This window comes from Bombina bombina, chromosome 2, assembly GCF_027579735.1.
Source record: "Bombina bombina isolate aBomBom1 chromosome 2, aBomBom1.pri, whole genome shotgun sequence".
Lineage (NCBI taxonomy): Eukaryota > Metazoa > Chordata > Amphibia > Anura > Bombinatoridae > Bombina > Bombina bombina.
Genome location: NC_069500.1, coordinates 759,887,074 through 759,901,409, shown reverse-complemented (window position 1 = coordinate 759,901,409; position 14,336 = coordinate 759,887,074). Strand labels below are relative to the sequence as shown.

Below are 14,336 nucleotides of genomic sequence, written 5' to 3'. Positions count from 1 at the left end.
TATCTGAGCATCAAACTGCTTTTCCACAACCAGCAGTCACCAGCAGTCATATGTGACAAAAACACTTTTTACATTGGATCCCCTCTGGAGAGACACAACCAGTATATTTCTAGATGGAAGAAGTCGAGTACTCTCAATTTATGTACATAAATAATGAGACATTTTTAAATTGCCATCTAACAGAATGTGTACATTAACATACAAGCCCATTATTGTTTACACAATTCACAAGTGTTACTAACAATCATACATTTAAAATGACTGTTGTTAAATACAGTGTATCAAGATTGTTAGCAACTATGTCATCAGGTGTCGGACTAAACACCTGTCACACCAAATCCTAGGTAAGCAAAAAAAACCTAAAAAAATTGCTACTCTGTTGCTGTCTTGGAAATTAAAAACTGGAATTTTGTTCTCATTGATATATTCTTTGGCCTTATATAAAAAAAATCACCTGTAAAATACCGTTTCATAAACAAGCAAATAAACAGAAGTAATCTCTCAGTATTTATATTTTACTTACCCGGGCGCTTCCCCTCCTACCACCAACTACTGGTCGCGCTTATGACGTCATGAAAAGGTGACAATTTTCGAGTTTGCGCAGTTTAATCCTGTTTTACATACATGAAGATTTTCTTTCCGTGACTTGCACAATTCCTCAGCTCTTCTTTATTATAATAGTGATGAAAACTACATCAATGGTATACACCGCTCATTACATAATTACTACCGTTTAGGTCTAATTTATAAGCGAAAACATTTACGGTAAAATAGATTGCCCTTAACAAAGATGGTGCTTGCCAAGATAATATTTCCTTCCTGTTACGTAAAGCACATCTCGCTCACTGATCTCTTTTGTGCATGGGCATTTAGTTCGGGTATATATAACACTAAACATTTGATTTGTGAAGTGTCGCTTCTTGTGTACCTAGTCAATTAGACTGGAAATTGTCAAGTTGCAATAATTTCGGTGCTATTACTGGGCGGCGTATCTTAGTAGTAGATTTGTCGACCATAAGAATGGGGGATGAGCGCAGCAAGCAGAACAAGGAGAAGGAAAACGAAGCTCTTCGTGGATTGAGCCAGTCTGGAGAGCCCGGTGATGAAGAGGACAGGCCCGTGAGAGAGGAGCCCACACTGACCGACAGACTAAACGCCAGGCTCCTGTTGTCTCTCCAGAACAGATTGACCGAAGCCCAGGATGGCTTCCTCAGAAGGGTGCAGGAGGAGACAGAACCCGGAGAAAGCGAGGACTCTAACCGGAGACAGGAGGATGAAGGCTGGTAAAGGACTGGCAGTGGCACTTCGCTTATGGAGACTTGGGGGAAAGACTGAAAGGAAAGATAGGACATCAAAGATGGGCTGCGCAACATTCTCAATAAAAATAGACTGGACGACAGCAGCTCGTGTCTGTTGATGGTATTAATGAAGCAAACTTAAATATGCTAAAGGATAACACATGAGAAGGGAAGAACCGTTATTGTTTGTCTCAAAAAACCAAGGGAGTGATGGCATGCGGAGGAAGCATAATCCCTCGCATCTGCAGGCGGACCCAATGCATTTCAAATATTCCCGTGATTTTATGTACTCGTCTAAAAGGTTGTTACTCTGCAAATTTCATGGTTTGCTAATGATGCTAAAGAAAAATATGTTTTCAGCAGTTCCTTTGATTGAACCACTTGTTTCCTGTGATCATTTCCTTTTTTTTTTTTGTATCCAATAAAACTGTTAATTGGTTTTAGCTATTCTGTTTGTGTTAATGATAGCTCTATATTTTACATGCTATATTATGAATGCTGCTCCAATTAATTGCTGGCAATGCATTTGCAGCATTCAGGCATGTCTGCAACAAAACATTTGTTTTAGCAAAATAAAGCATTTTGATGACATTTCATGTTTGTTTTTTACATTGTTATTCACACTGTACATAAGAATACAATACATCTTTGTTAGATATAAAATCTAGTTAGTCAAACATAGACGAGGAAAAACAAATATAATTAACTAATATAGTACATAGATCCTGTAACACTTAATCCAGTGTTGGGACTTTTGGTCTATGTTATGTCACTTTATTTCATATTCTCAGAGATCTTGCTTACTTTTAAACAGTGCTACATTTTTCGTTCATATAGTATTTTTCTAATGTCAAATCTCCTTTACATTTGCAACCCACGTTTAAATACATTTAAGTTAAATTATGCAATTAGTTTGGGCTTTGGTTAGCGCAAAATTCTATATTAGAAATTATTACACTGCACCCACACGGCTACTTCATAATGCCACCCAACATTTCTGCGGAGAACACTGATTTCCACTTAGGGCTCGATTCATCAAGCGCTTCTCTCCCCTTCGACTGCAGGTTTGCACTGACAAACCTGCAGTCAGCATTTATCAAGCAGCTATGCTGCCCTGTTCTCCACCTTTTGAGTGAAGAATTTCAACCTGGGAAGTTTGACAGCTCCTGCCCACAAGATTAGCTGTGTGCAGGTGGGGTTGCACAGGAGCACTCGTGCAATTGTAAATGCGGGCAGTGTATTGCTGCCTGCCAGAGGAGAATTGGACAGGATAATCTAAAATGTAAAAGTGTGTGTGTGTATATATATATATATACACACACATACATATTCTGCTATGTGCAGAACATTGGAATGTGAAATATTTACAGTAAATACACAAACCCTTTATTAAATATGAATATTGCATAAATATGCTTTTTCATGTTTTCATCTGCTTAATGTACCATTCAATGCAGTATAATTGCATAATTAACAAGTGCATGATAAAAAGACAATTATTTTTTTTTTTACACTCCCCCCCCCTCCAATTTTCCGGCTTCTTGTATCATGTGACAGACATCAGCCAATCACAGACTAGTATACATATATTAGTGCAAAGAAAATGTTCACTTCAAAGGTATGGTAAGAGAAAACCAAACAACAATGGAGGCACACTGCTTGTTAGTAAAGTAACGGTAACATACCTTTATTCATGCATGATTACAATGTTACAATCTTGTGGAAAAGACAAATACCAAGCAGCGTGGGATCAAACAGTGACGCGTTTAATGCCATATTGGCGCTTTCTCAAAGATAGTGGGCTGGTGTACCTACTTGTTACTATATACACTCTAATTCAAGGAGTAGTAACTGCCCCTAAATAGTGACTTATGTATCACTTTGTGAGGTGTGTGTTCATATGGTGATAAATTGTGGTTTTACATATACTGTACGTGTTACAAACACTTGTTTCATATATACACAGAACTCCACAAGTTTAAACAAACGTATAAAAAAATGTGCATAAAAGTTGTTCATAGTAATCAAACGAAGCTGTAGACCTGATCGTAATGTTCAAATGGAAACATGCTGCTGTCAGTCTAACAAACGTATTCAAACAGGGGATTATATCATATAAAAAGCGAATATATAATCTATTTGCTTCAATGAAATGTTTGCATGGTTATAATGTCACCAATACTACTAGAACCTATAGTAAAATAGACCGATAGATCATTTCAATCAGTCATAAGACATAAAATTACTATAATCACTATTATTATAGTTAGATATCCTAGTGTTTGTCACAATATGCAAGTGTATCAGATGCAGACTACTAAATTGTATGATTAGATACTTATACAATTTCTTATTAGCCGGGGTATATTATAAATTTGATTTAACATAACATATATATATTTATTTACTAATTGTACTACACATTGTTGTGAGTATATGTTTAAATAATATCTCAGCGGCTACAAAATTACCAGGTGCATTATTCCATAGCACAGGGTAAGTTTGAAAAGATAATCAAAAAGTTAGATTGTGTACAGGGGATGAATAGGTATAGCAAACAATTTGTAATATTAATTATGGATTTTGTTTCTCTATTAAGTTTCAGAATAGCTATTAGTTTAAATATTAGGTTTCAAAATTACTTTTTTTGCCATATCTAATCTATGTTGATATTGTAGGCAGCAGGGGGATACTGTTTTTTATATGTATATCTAAGTCTGGGGTCCATAAAACAATATAGTATTAGTATTGATTGTTTCTATATTTTTTAGAATTATTTTAAATCAATTTGCATGCTTTGATATAGATCCAGATCCCACCTTAAATTAATTACCCTTAGGTTCTTTTGTGTCTAGTTTAAATATCCATTGGGCTTCTTTGTCTGGGTTTTTACTAAATCTGTCACCTCCTCTCTTGTTATGCGGTATAAAGTCAATTGCCTAAAACATAAGTGCCTTTTTATTTTCTGCACGTTGCAGTCACTATCCACCACCCTGGCTATCTGCCAGGAATGACTATTAAAGTTGATACTAAGTTTTAAGCTACAACATCAACTGGTAGAGGACAAGTTTAAAGGGACAGTCAACCCCAGAATTTTTGTTGTTTAAAAAGAGAGATAATCCCTTTATTACCCATTCCCCAGTTTTGCATAACCAACACAGTTATAATAATACACGTTTTATCTCTGTAATTACCTTGTATCTAAGCCTCTGCAAACTGCCCCCTTATTTCAGTTCTTTTGACAGACTTGCATTTTAGCCAATCAGTGCTGACTCCTAGGTAACTTCACGTGCGTGAGCTCAATGTTATCTATTGGACACACATGAACTAATGCCCTCTAGTGGTGAAAAACTGTCAAAATTCTTTCACATAAGAGGCGGCCTTCAAGGTCTAAGAAATTAGCATATGAGCCTACCTAGGCTTAGATTTAAACTAAGAATACCAAGAGAACAAAGCAAAATTGGTGATAAAAGTAAATTGGAAAGTTGTTTAAAATTACATGCCCTATCTAAATCATGAAAGTTGATTTAGGACTTGACTGTCCCTTTAACCCCTTAATGACAGAGGATGTACCAGGTACGTCATAGGAAAAACTCCCCTTAGTGACAATTGACATACCTGGTACGTCCTCTGCCTTTTGAAGTGCTGGGAGCGATCATGATCGCTTCCAGCTGCTTACAAGGGATTGTAGTGATGTCTCAATATTGAGACATCACTGCAATCCCCTATATTACCCACCGATGCAGAAAGGGCCACTCTGTGGCCCTCTCTGCATCGGCCATTGATGGCTAAACATTTGTTCACATTGGTGGGTGGGAACAGCTTCCATCGGCACTGTTTGCCGTTGTAATATATTGCCTCTCTTACCGATCTTGTCGGCGATTGTGGGCTGGTGCGGCCGGGGGGGGGCGGGGGGTGGCGTGTGCGCGCGCGCGCGCACGCAAAATGTGCATAAAAAAAAACAACAATACAGATGAATGCTGATCTCTGTATTTTAGTAAGGGATCTGGGAGGGGGAGGGATGTAGATTGTTGAGGGGGGCCAGCTACACTACAGAAAACAAATGCTTTACATAAAAAAGTTTAAAAAAAAACAAATTTGGGGTGCAAATTGGGTACTGGCAGACAGCTGCCAGTACCCAAGATGGAGGCATATATGTAGAGGGGGTCCAGGGGAGTGTTAGAGAAATGTATGGGGGGATCCATCACTGCAGACAGTATAAAAAAAAATAATCTTTATTTCAGTACTGGCAGACTTTCTGCCAGTACTTAAGATGGCGGTGACAATTGTGAGGTGGGGGAGGGAAGAGAGCTGTTTGAGGGGGATCAGGGGGTGGGATGTGTCAGGTGGGAGGCTGATCTCTACAATAGAGCTAAAAATTAACCCTACAAGCTACCTAATTAACCCCTAACTGCTGGGCATATTACAAGTGTGCTGCGCAGCAGCATTTAACAGCCTTATTATTACCAAAAAGCAACGCCAAAGCCATATATGTCTGCTATTTCTGAACAAAGGGGATCCTAGAGAAGTATTTACAACCATTTGTGCCATAATAGCACAAGCTGTTTGTAAATAATTTCAGTGAGAAACCTAAAATTGTGATAAATTTAACAGTCTTTTTTTTATTTGATCGTATTTGGCGGTGAAATGGTGGCATGAAATATACCAAAATGGGCCTAGATCAATAATTTGGGTTGTCCACTACACTACACTAAAATTAAACCTAAAAGCTCCCTACAAGCTACCTAATTAACCCCTTCATTGCTGGGCATAATACACACGTGGTGTGCAGCGGCATTTAGCGGCTTTCTAATTACCAAAAAGCAACGCCAAAGCCATATATGTCTGCTATTTCTGAACAAAGGGGATCCCAGAAAGGTATTTACAACCATGTATGCCATAATTGCATAAGTTGTTTGTAAATAAATTCAGCGAGAAACCTAAAGTTTGTGAAAAAATTTGTGAAAAAGTAAACAATTTATTTTATTTGATCGCATTTGGCAGTGAAATGGTGGCATGAAATATACCAAAATGGGCCTAGATCAATACTTTGGGATGTCTTCTAAATAAATATATATACATGTCAATGGATATTCAGGGATTCCAGACAGATATTAGTGTTCTAATGTAACTAGCGCTAATTTTGAAAAAAAGTGGTTTGGAAATAGCAAAGTGCTACTTGTATTTTTTGCCCTATAACTTGGAAAAAAAGCAAAGAACATGTAAACATTAGGTATTTCTAAATTCAGGACAAAATTTAGAAACTAGTTAGCATGGGTGTTTTTTGGTGGTTGTAGATGTGTAACAGATTTTGGGGGTCAAAGTTAGAAAAAGTGTGTTTTTTTCAATTTTTTCCTCATATTTTATATATTTTTTTATAGTAAATTATAAGATATGATGAAAATAATGGTATCTTTAGAAAGTCCATTTAATGGCGAGAAAAACGGTATATAATATGTGTGGGTACAGTAAATGAGTAAGAGGAAAATTACAGCTAAACACAAACACTGTAGAAATGTAAAAATAGCCATTGTCATTAAGGGTAAGAAAATTGAAAAATGGTCCGGTCATTAAGGGGTTAAAAAAAAAATATCCCCTAAGGGATGTTGTAGCTTAAAACTTATTATAAACTTAAATTGTGTCATTTTCTGACATCTATATTGGTAACATTGTATTCTGCCATCACAATACAAACTACCATTTGCCTTGCTGTATCACTCCTCTTTGGAGAGCACGGATCTAAATTGGATATCTTGATCTGAGTAGACCGCAAGTCAGTCCTTTTGAACATTGGCTAGGAGCCAAGACCACCAGCGTAGCTACCCAAATTGGCAGAGACGAGCGGAACCTTACCACCACAGTGGAGTGGGAGTTAGCTGGACAACTCTGAGGGTCCAGAAGGCACTTGTGACACTTTTCAAGTGTCCTTTATCCTGTGAGTATTTGGTTTTATTTGCATTGCGTGTCCCATCTCATTGGTAACCGCACTATGTTGGCGCCTTCTTTTATCTTCTTTTCTATGTAGTATCCACCCCTGGGTCACCAACAGGGATCGTTTGAAGAAGTGCTTGCCTCCTGTGATTTGGACATTACGCCCACCACATATGTATAACCTTGAACTCTGAATATTGGGACGATTACACTATATCGTTGAATCTATTAATGATTCCACTACATTGCTGTGTCTATTACTAATATTGCCTTGTATTTTAAATACCAGTACCTCCCCTTTTTTATCTAAGGAGTATACTGTCAAGACAGCACTTATTCACCATCACCATTTGCTATTTTAGTATAGACCTAGGAATAACTTATCTGTATCCTATTTTGGTCCTAATTTTTTACAATTTTTTATAATCATCTCTATATGATGGTTATTTGCATTTAGATTTTTGTATCACTGTGATATTGTTAGTTGATTTTGTTTCACTGTTATATTGATAGTTGATTTTCAGACCGTTGGCGCACTAATTATACACTTATACATTTTAAATTGTGTAATCACCACATTCCTGGCAGATAGCCAGGGTGGTGGATAGCGACTGCAATTCTTAGTAAGTTTGGATACCGGTTGCATGTTTGCACAAACAATCCTTTAAGGGTGTTATTCAACTTAGGTATAACCCTATATCAACAATGTATATACTCTAGGGTATTATAAAAACAACCTCTCATTATTATCTCACAATTTCAGGCGTTAAATAAACATTATACATCCCTGCTAGATCACAGTGTATGATTACATTTTTCATATTTATACACCTTGGAAAATTAGATACTTTGCAAGCACCTAGTTTGCGGCTGTTTGATTTACCTATTTTTTTTATTTTTTTTAAATAATTTTTTATTGAGATATTTGTCAGTTACAAAAACAAGTAAATGTCCAGTGACAAACAAGAAAAAGAAGTGAAGACAATGCACATAATGCATAAAGTAAGTCTGCAGATATAAGTAAATATTAATAAAACTTTCCAGACCAGGATACACCACAGTATGTACAAGAATAGTAAATGTGAGCTTATAGGTAATACATATAGGTGAAATTAATCAATTACAGCGTTATAGGACTGCTCATATTGACAGGCTAAAATATATCCAAATCAGGTTCACTGCTTAGGTGGTAATCTCTATATACAACACTTCAATAGTAACATAGCTGGACATATTATGATATCTCTTTTATGTATAATAAGCTTATGTGATAACTTCTGAACTGGCCACTTTTGGGCCAACTGATTCACTAAGACCATATCTAATGGTAGTTACATAGAGACCACTCTTGGGTCACATGGCATAGATTATAAAATAAGCGTACACTAATATCTATATTGTGGTTGCTTATATGAAAACAACAAATAGTAAATAGCAGTAATAAAAAATTAGCAACTGAGCAGTTGAAAATAGTAAGTAATGGATACCCCTGATGTATATGGAATATGTACACATTAGCTGACATATAATGCTGTACAGAATTCAATGCTGAATATTCAAGCCAGTAATTAAGATTTTTCCCTCTGTCGCCGGCTGAGGGAAGGGACTTTGGATCTTGTAGTCGCTAAGGGAACGTATAACGTATGAATACATAAATAAACAGAATCTCCATCTGCGACAATGGTGGTGGTAAGCTGTAAATACTATAGAGATAACAACATAAATGAGGTTGATAGGGGTATATTAGAAGCTCAAGTGTGTTTTGTCTTGATCATGGGTGGCTGTTCGGCTACTTTCAATAGATGAAATGGTAGGCCAGCCGATATTACTATAAGAGGGCTGCGACACTATTATTAAATAAATATAACTAGCAAAAAGCATTTAAATAACGAAAGTAAATTATCTATCTTCCTAGATTCCAATTTATGCCTATACCTATAGTAAGATGAATTAAGGACAATGTACGATGAGTCAGAGGATTTGTATAATTACAGAGCATGGTAAGCCCTCTTTCTTGTAAACGCTTATGTTAGAAGTGAGAGTATATATATCCAAAGTAGGCCCCCTCAATCTGACTGAAAGTAAAGAAAACGAAACTCAGGCTCTAGTGTCTCAAACTTATGGGAGTCAGATATAAAGTATCATGAATAGTACACCGGGGATTTTAAGGGAGACACCCTGTGTTGATATACTTATGTATGTGCAATCTAATGGTTAAGATATAATAGCAGTAGTTTGGTAAATGGATTACCTTAGCTGTAACATAACTGTGTGTTGCATACACCCTTCTTTGCTACATAGTAATATATAAGAACAAGCATTGTAGTTAGCGGGTCTATTGTAGAGACCATAGTAATTGTGCAACTTACTCAGTAAAGACCAAAATCACTAGTTATAGAGGGAGTAGGCCAGATAAGTCCCATGTGGGTAAAAGTAGACACAGGACACATGGAGCATAGCAAACATATTGGGGAAATGGGTTGTAGTTAGGGTTGCCACCTCAGCCATGTTTTCTTGGATACTTATGAGTTACACATGCTGCAGGGTGTGCAGGGAGGAACATGTATTGTATTTCTGGACAGCACTATTTATATTCCTCCCTGCACACCCTGCAGCATGTGTAACTTATAAGTGTTCTGTATTTTAAGGGACGGGTGGCAACCCTAACATATACCCAAAGGGCCTTTTTTATATTTGGGAAAACACCCACACCGTATTTTTTATAACCTTGTTTATTAAAACTTAAATAAAAATATACATTTTATTTTACATGTTTTGTTGTTGAATTCTCATGTGTCATGACCTGTACATAAAATAATGGAATGGTGTGAATCTGCTGAAGAAAACAACCATATAATGTGCTGATTTCTCGTGAAAAATGACCTTCAGTGGAGCTTAAATTTGAGCAGCATCTAAAAAGTACAAAGCAGGTCAGGAGATGGGCGGAAATGGCTCAGAAGATAAAGAATATGAAAGAATCTCCAACATGTGTTAAATTTACTGTCAGATAAAAGCTTATAAGCGTGAGTGCTTTACAGTCAAAACTCCTTACAGTGTTTGAATATGCAGAAGGTAAAGCTACCACTAGGAGCTGATCTGGTGTTTTGAGTTGAAGAACCAATCATCTTTTTAAGCAGCATTTCTTTGCTTTTATGTGTTTCTATGACAACCTAAACTGTGGCATTATGGTTTGTTTTATTTGTGCTAATGACAGTGTCTGATTGCCAGAAACCACTTTACCTGCTCAGAGTGACTGTGTATGATTATACATTTAAGTAATCTTTATGGTGGCAAAAAATATGTAGGTAAGGGTAAACATTTGATAGAACTATATTTAAGAATAGCATGAACAATGGGGCAATGACAGTTTAAACATGTAAGGCTGCCTATTAGTATATATGGATAAATAAAAGGTATTGGCTAAGGGACAAGTAGAGTGACTGTGCTGAACATGAAAATATGAATAATAGTGTGTCAATAAAATTGACACATATAAATACAAAAAATAAAACCAACAAAGTGAGACTGAATCCAATAACAAAATATATATGTGTGGTACTGTGTGGGTAATCACTGCCTCTGATATTGGCAAATTCTAGATATGACGGATACCCCAGCTACCCCGACTGGGTAGCTCCGCCAAACGGTTCCTGCTTCCTCCCTGCCGACTGCAGCTATGTAGCTGGCAAGTGACCACAGCCTGTAGCCAGCCCTGATGCCCGACAGCATCAGTACCCAGGGTCCCAGCCTGTGTCAGACTCCAGCTACCCAGACTGGGTAGCTCTGCCTGATGATCTTTTCTCTGCCTGGAACAGGCTACTATGTAGCCCAGGAAAGTTATTTTAGCTGGAGCCAACCCAAATAACTTGACAGACTAGCATTCAGGTTAAACAAGAACTGATTTTATTGTAAAACATACACTCCTTTTATACACACAGCTCATCTTGATAACACAAAGGACAATCCCAAAATTTTCCCGCCATTCCCGCCCCTCCAGACAGCCCGGCACCTCCATAGGAGCCACAGTCTCACATAATCCCAATACCTAGGGGTAGCTGTTTCGGGTGATTCCGGTGGAGCGGTGGCACTTCCAGGGTGTCATTTTTACAGTCCGTTGAAGTTATGGGGTTAGGGGTGTCCAAAAACCCCAGTTCCCAAAGGAGCTCCCCTCTGATAACTCCCACTGCTCTTGTCCTCCCTAGGGACTACCAATCCCCTAAAGAGCGGAGCTCTGGGACAAAGGGTTGCTGGAGCGACCAGGGGTAAAGTTAGCGGGTGTCCTGTGGTCAACCGGGAGTTCCAGGAGCCCGGCCAGCCTGCGAGGAGTTAGGTGGGTGTCCATTGTGAGGTGGCCTACCGGGAGTTCCAGGAGCCCGGCCACCCTAGGAGGGTTTTCCTGGTCATAAACCAACTCTTCTCTGAACACAAAAGCAAGCCAACACAAAGCAAACAAACAGCTTCCAGAGATGGTGGTTGCTCTGAGGAGCCAAAAACCACTGAGAAACAACAGGGGTGAGGTTGTAGGGGGTAGGGGTTTAACCCTTGCAGCCCGGTATCCATGACACTAGACATGTGCTTTTCAATTCGTTCCGAATATAAATTTGGATGAATTTGTCAAATTCAAAGATTCGGATCAATTTGAATTTCCGAATTACCATAGCACCGAATCTACTGAATAAATCCGAATTAGTTCAGATTTATTCGTAACATTCGGATGGCCATGGACTAATCACAATTACACTAGTATTGTACTGTATATTAGGTTATATCACTCTGCTATGGGTTACACCTAATATTACAGTACATAATACTAGTCTAATACACAGCACATCCCACCTAACACATACCGAACTTCTGAAATTACGAATAGAATCCGAACTGAATACATCCAAATTTATTTGAATCTGAATCAATCCGAACGAATCCATAACTAATGCATTCAAATGTATCTGAATTCGAATCGATCCAAAAACGAAATTCGAAAACATACGAATCGATCCGAAACGAACTGAAACAAATGTTTTCGCCATGCACAAGTCTAGCAAATTCAGAGTACCACATTAAACAGTATGTTCAAAAGTATAGCCTATTTTCCTCAATTGGGACACAAGTATGCGTGTCTTATCATAGATAGGGAATATCGCTCCTCAGGGTGTTCCACTAAAATTTAGTGAATTGGCCGTGTAAGGATATTTGCAGTTTCTGAGTTCATGCGACGATCAATAAACATATGTTTGACATGGAATAACACTAGCCGCAATAATACAGCCCTAAGTGCAATAATGGGGTGATTGAAGACAAACCTATTCAAATAACTGTAGAATTAACACTGTCAGAATGATTGTGCAATATAAATGTGCAATGATTGTACTGCATCCAGTATTGTAAAATATCATTTCTGTGAGTCCGTCGTGATATATGCAGAAATAATAAAAGACTGGAATTGATATAACAGTGTGTCCTGGGAGAATCAACTAGTACATATAATCACATGGTGTGTCAGTGTACTTGTAGGAGATGATCACCTACACTTAAATACATATATGTATCAAGATACGCTGTTACAACACTAAGCGCTATTATATTTTGTTGAGACCAATCCAATTTTACTTTCCTTGTAAAAATCGTATAACTATCTCAAATATTTCACCACATTAAGTGGATATCTGTGGGAGATTCTCTTACAGATGTCATGTAACTACTATAAAGCTAGCTAACTGGATACAGGAGAGCAATGTGTAGAGACGCCTTGTAAATTGCATAAGGCTTTAGAGGATCCATTTTACCTCCCAATCATAACCCATAAAACAATGCCATATATATATATATATATATATATATACACCCCGTTCCCACCAATTCCCCTTTTCTTGTTAACCTGAAATAAATACACAACACCAGTATTGCCAATAAAAAATGTAAAGGTCACATTAATTTGTTTAGATTTTGTTGTTGCAGCCAAAATCTGATAAGAGAGCCATAAATCAATTTCACAATTTCAACACCACAAATCAACATAATGCCCAAGCATTTCAATGAACATGGGTCCACGTATCGGAGGAAGACCACAAAATCCCCCCGTGGCGAAGCCCGAGGAATTACGAGAGAACCCGCTGCATAACCTGCCCAGCAGCTAGACCACTGGATCACGGCCCCAAGCCGAGTACCCCCCCGCGTCCTCGATGCCCCACCTACGTTTCAGACCCATTTTCACCACCAACAAAGACTCTCTTTCTCCCAACCTAACATAGTGACCTTTCCTTACCTTGATCAACTCCTCCACCATAGCTCTTATGTCCACTAGAAACTGATCATTCCCAACCTCATTCAGGTGGACTCCGTCCGCACGAAACAGCTCCTCTCTCTTGGCTGCTATCAACTGGTGCTCCAATACCCTACCCCCTGTCTCCCTTACTATCTTTGCCGCCACTTGGTTAATTCTCCTATGCGATCTATATCCCGCCCTCTGCGTTTCTGTGTTGCGCCAGTGTATTCTAGATATTATGTTAGACCACACAACTCGTACCTGCGGCCATGCCACCTTTAACCAACTGATTACCTCCTTTATCCTGTCCTCTAACTCCCTTAATGGAAAAGCGCCTATGTCCATATCAAGTGTATTATCAATATATCCGGGCAACCTCACTACCCTGACTAATTCCTCCCATTTCATACCCCTCTTTCCTAAACACCTGATATTTGCTTCCTTATGCGAAAAACTTAGGTGCGTCCCTACACCCGCTGCCTCTGCCCTCATATGCACCCAAAACGCTGCCAATAATTTGCGGCCAGTAAGCACGACCCCTTCCTATTCATTCCCCTTTTAGCCTAATGTAAGATTTATAGGCTTGGGATTTCCATCTCCCCAAATTTTTTATCTTATCTTCGGAACAACCTTTCTCAGCCGCACTAGTTGCAGCCCCTATCCTGAATGAATGTGGCCTGAAACGCTGTTGCTCCCATCCCAGCTTTTTTATGACCATTTCCAGCACTTTTTTAAATTGGAATCTTGTCAAATTGGACCCGTCTATATGTCTCAGGAACAATCTACCCTTCTCGCGCTTTGTTCTTAGCATCTCTTTTACCCCCGCCACTGGACATGCCACG

At 38.4% G+C, this 14,336-nt stretch overlaps 1 protein-coding gene across 1 annotated transcript in view; it reads right to left on the bottom strand.

Moving 5' to 3' along the window:
* CCDC124 (coiled-coil domain containing 124) overlaps nt 1-742 on the bottom strand; it is a 177,572-nt gene extending 176,830 nt beyond the window's left edge. Inside the window, exon 1 of the mRNA XM_053702874.1 lies at nt 524-742. The gene's annotated coding sequence lies outside the window, so the exon portion shown is untranslated. The remainder of the gene's footprint in view (nt 1-523) is intronic.
* Between the last annotated feature and the right edge of the window lie 13,594 nt (nt 743-14,336).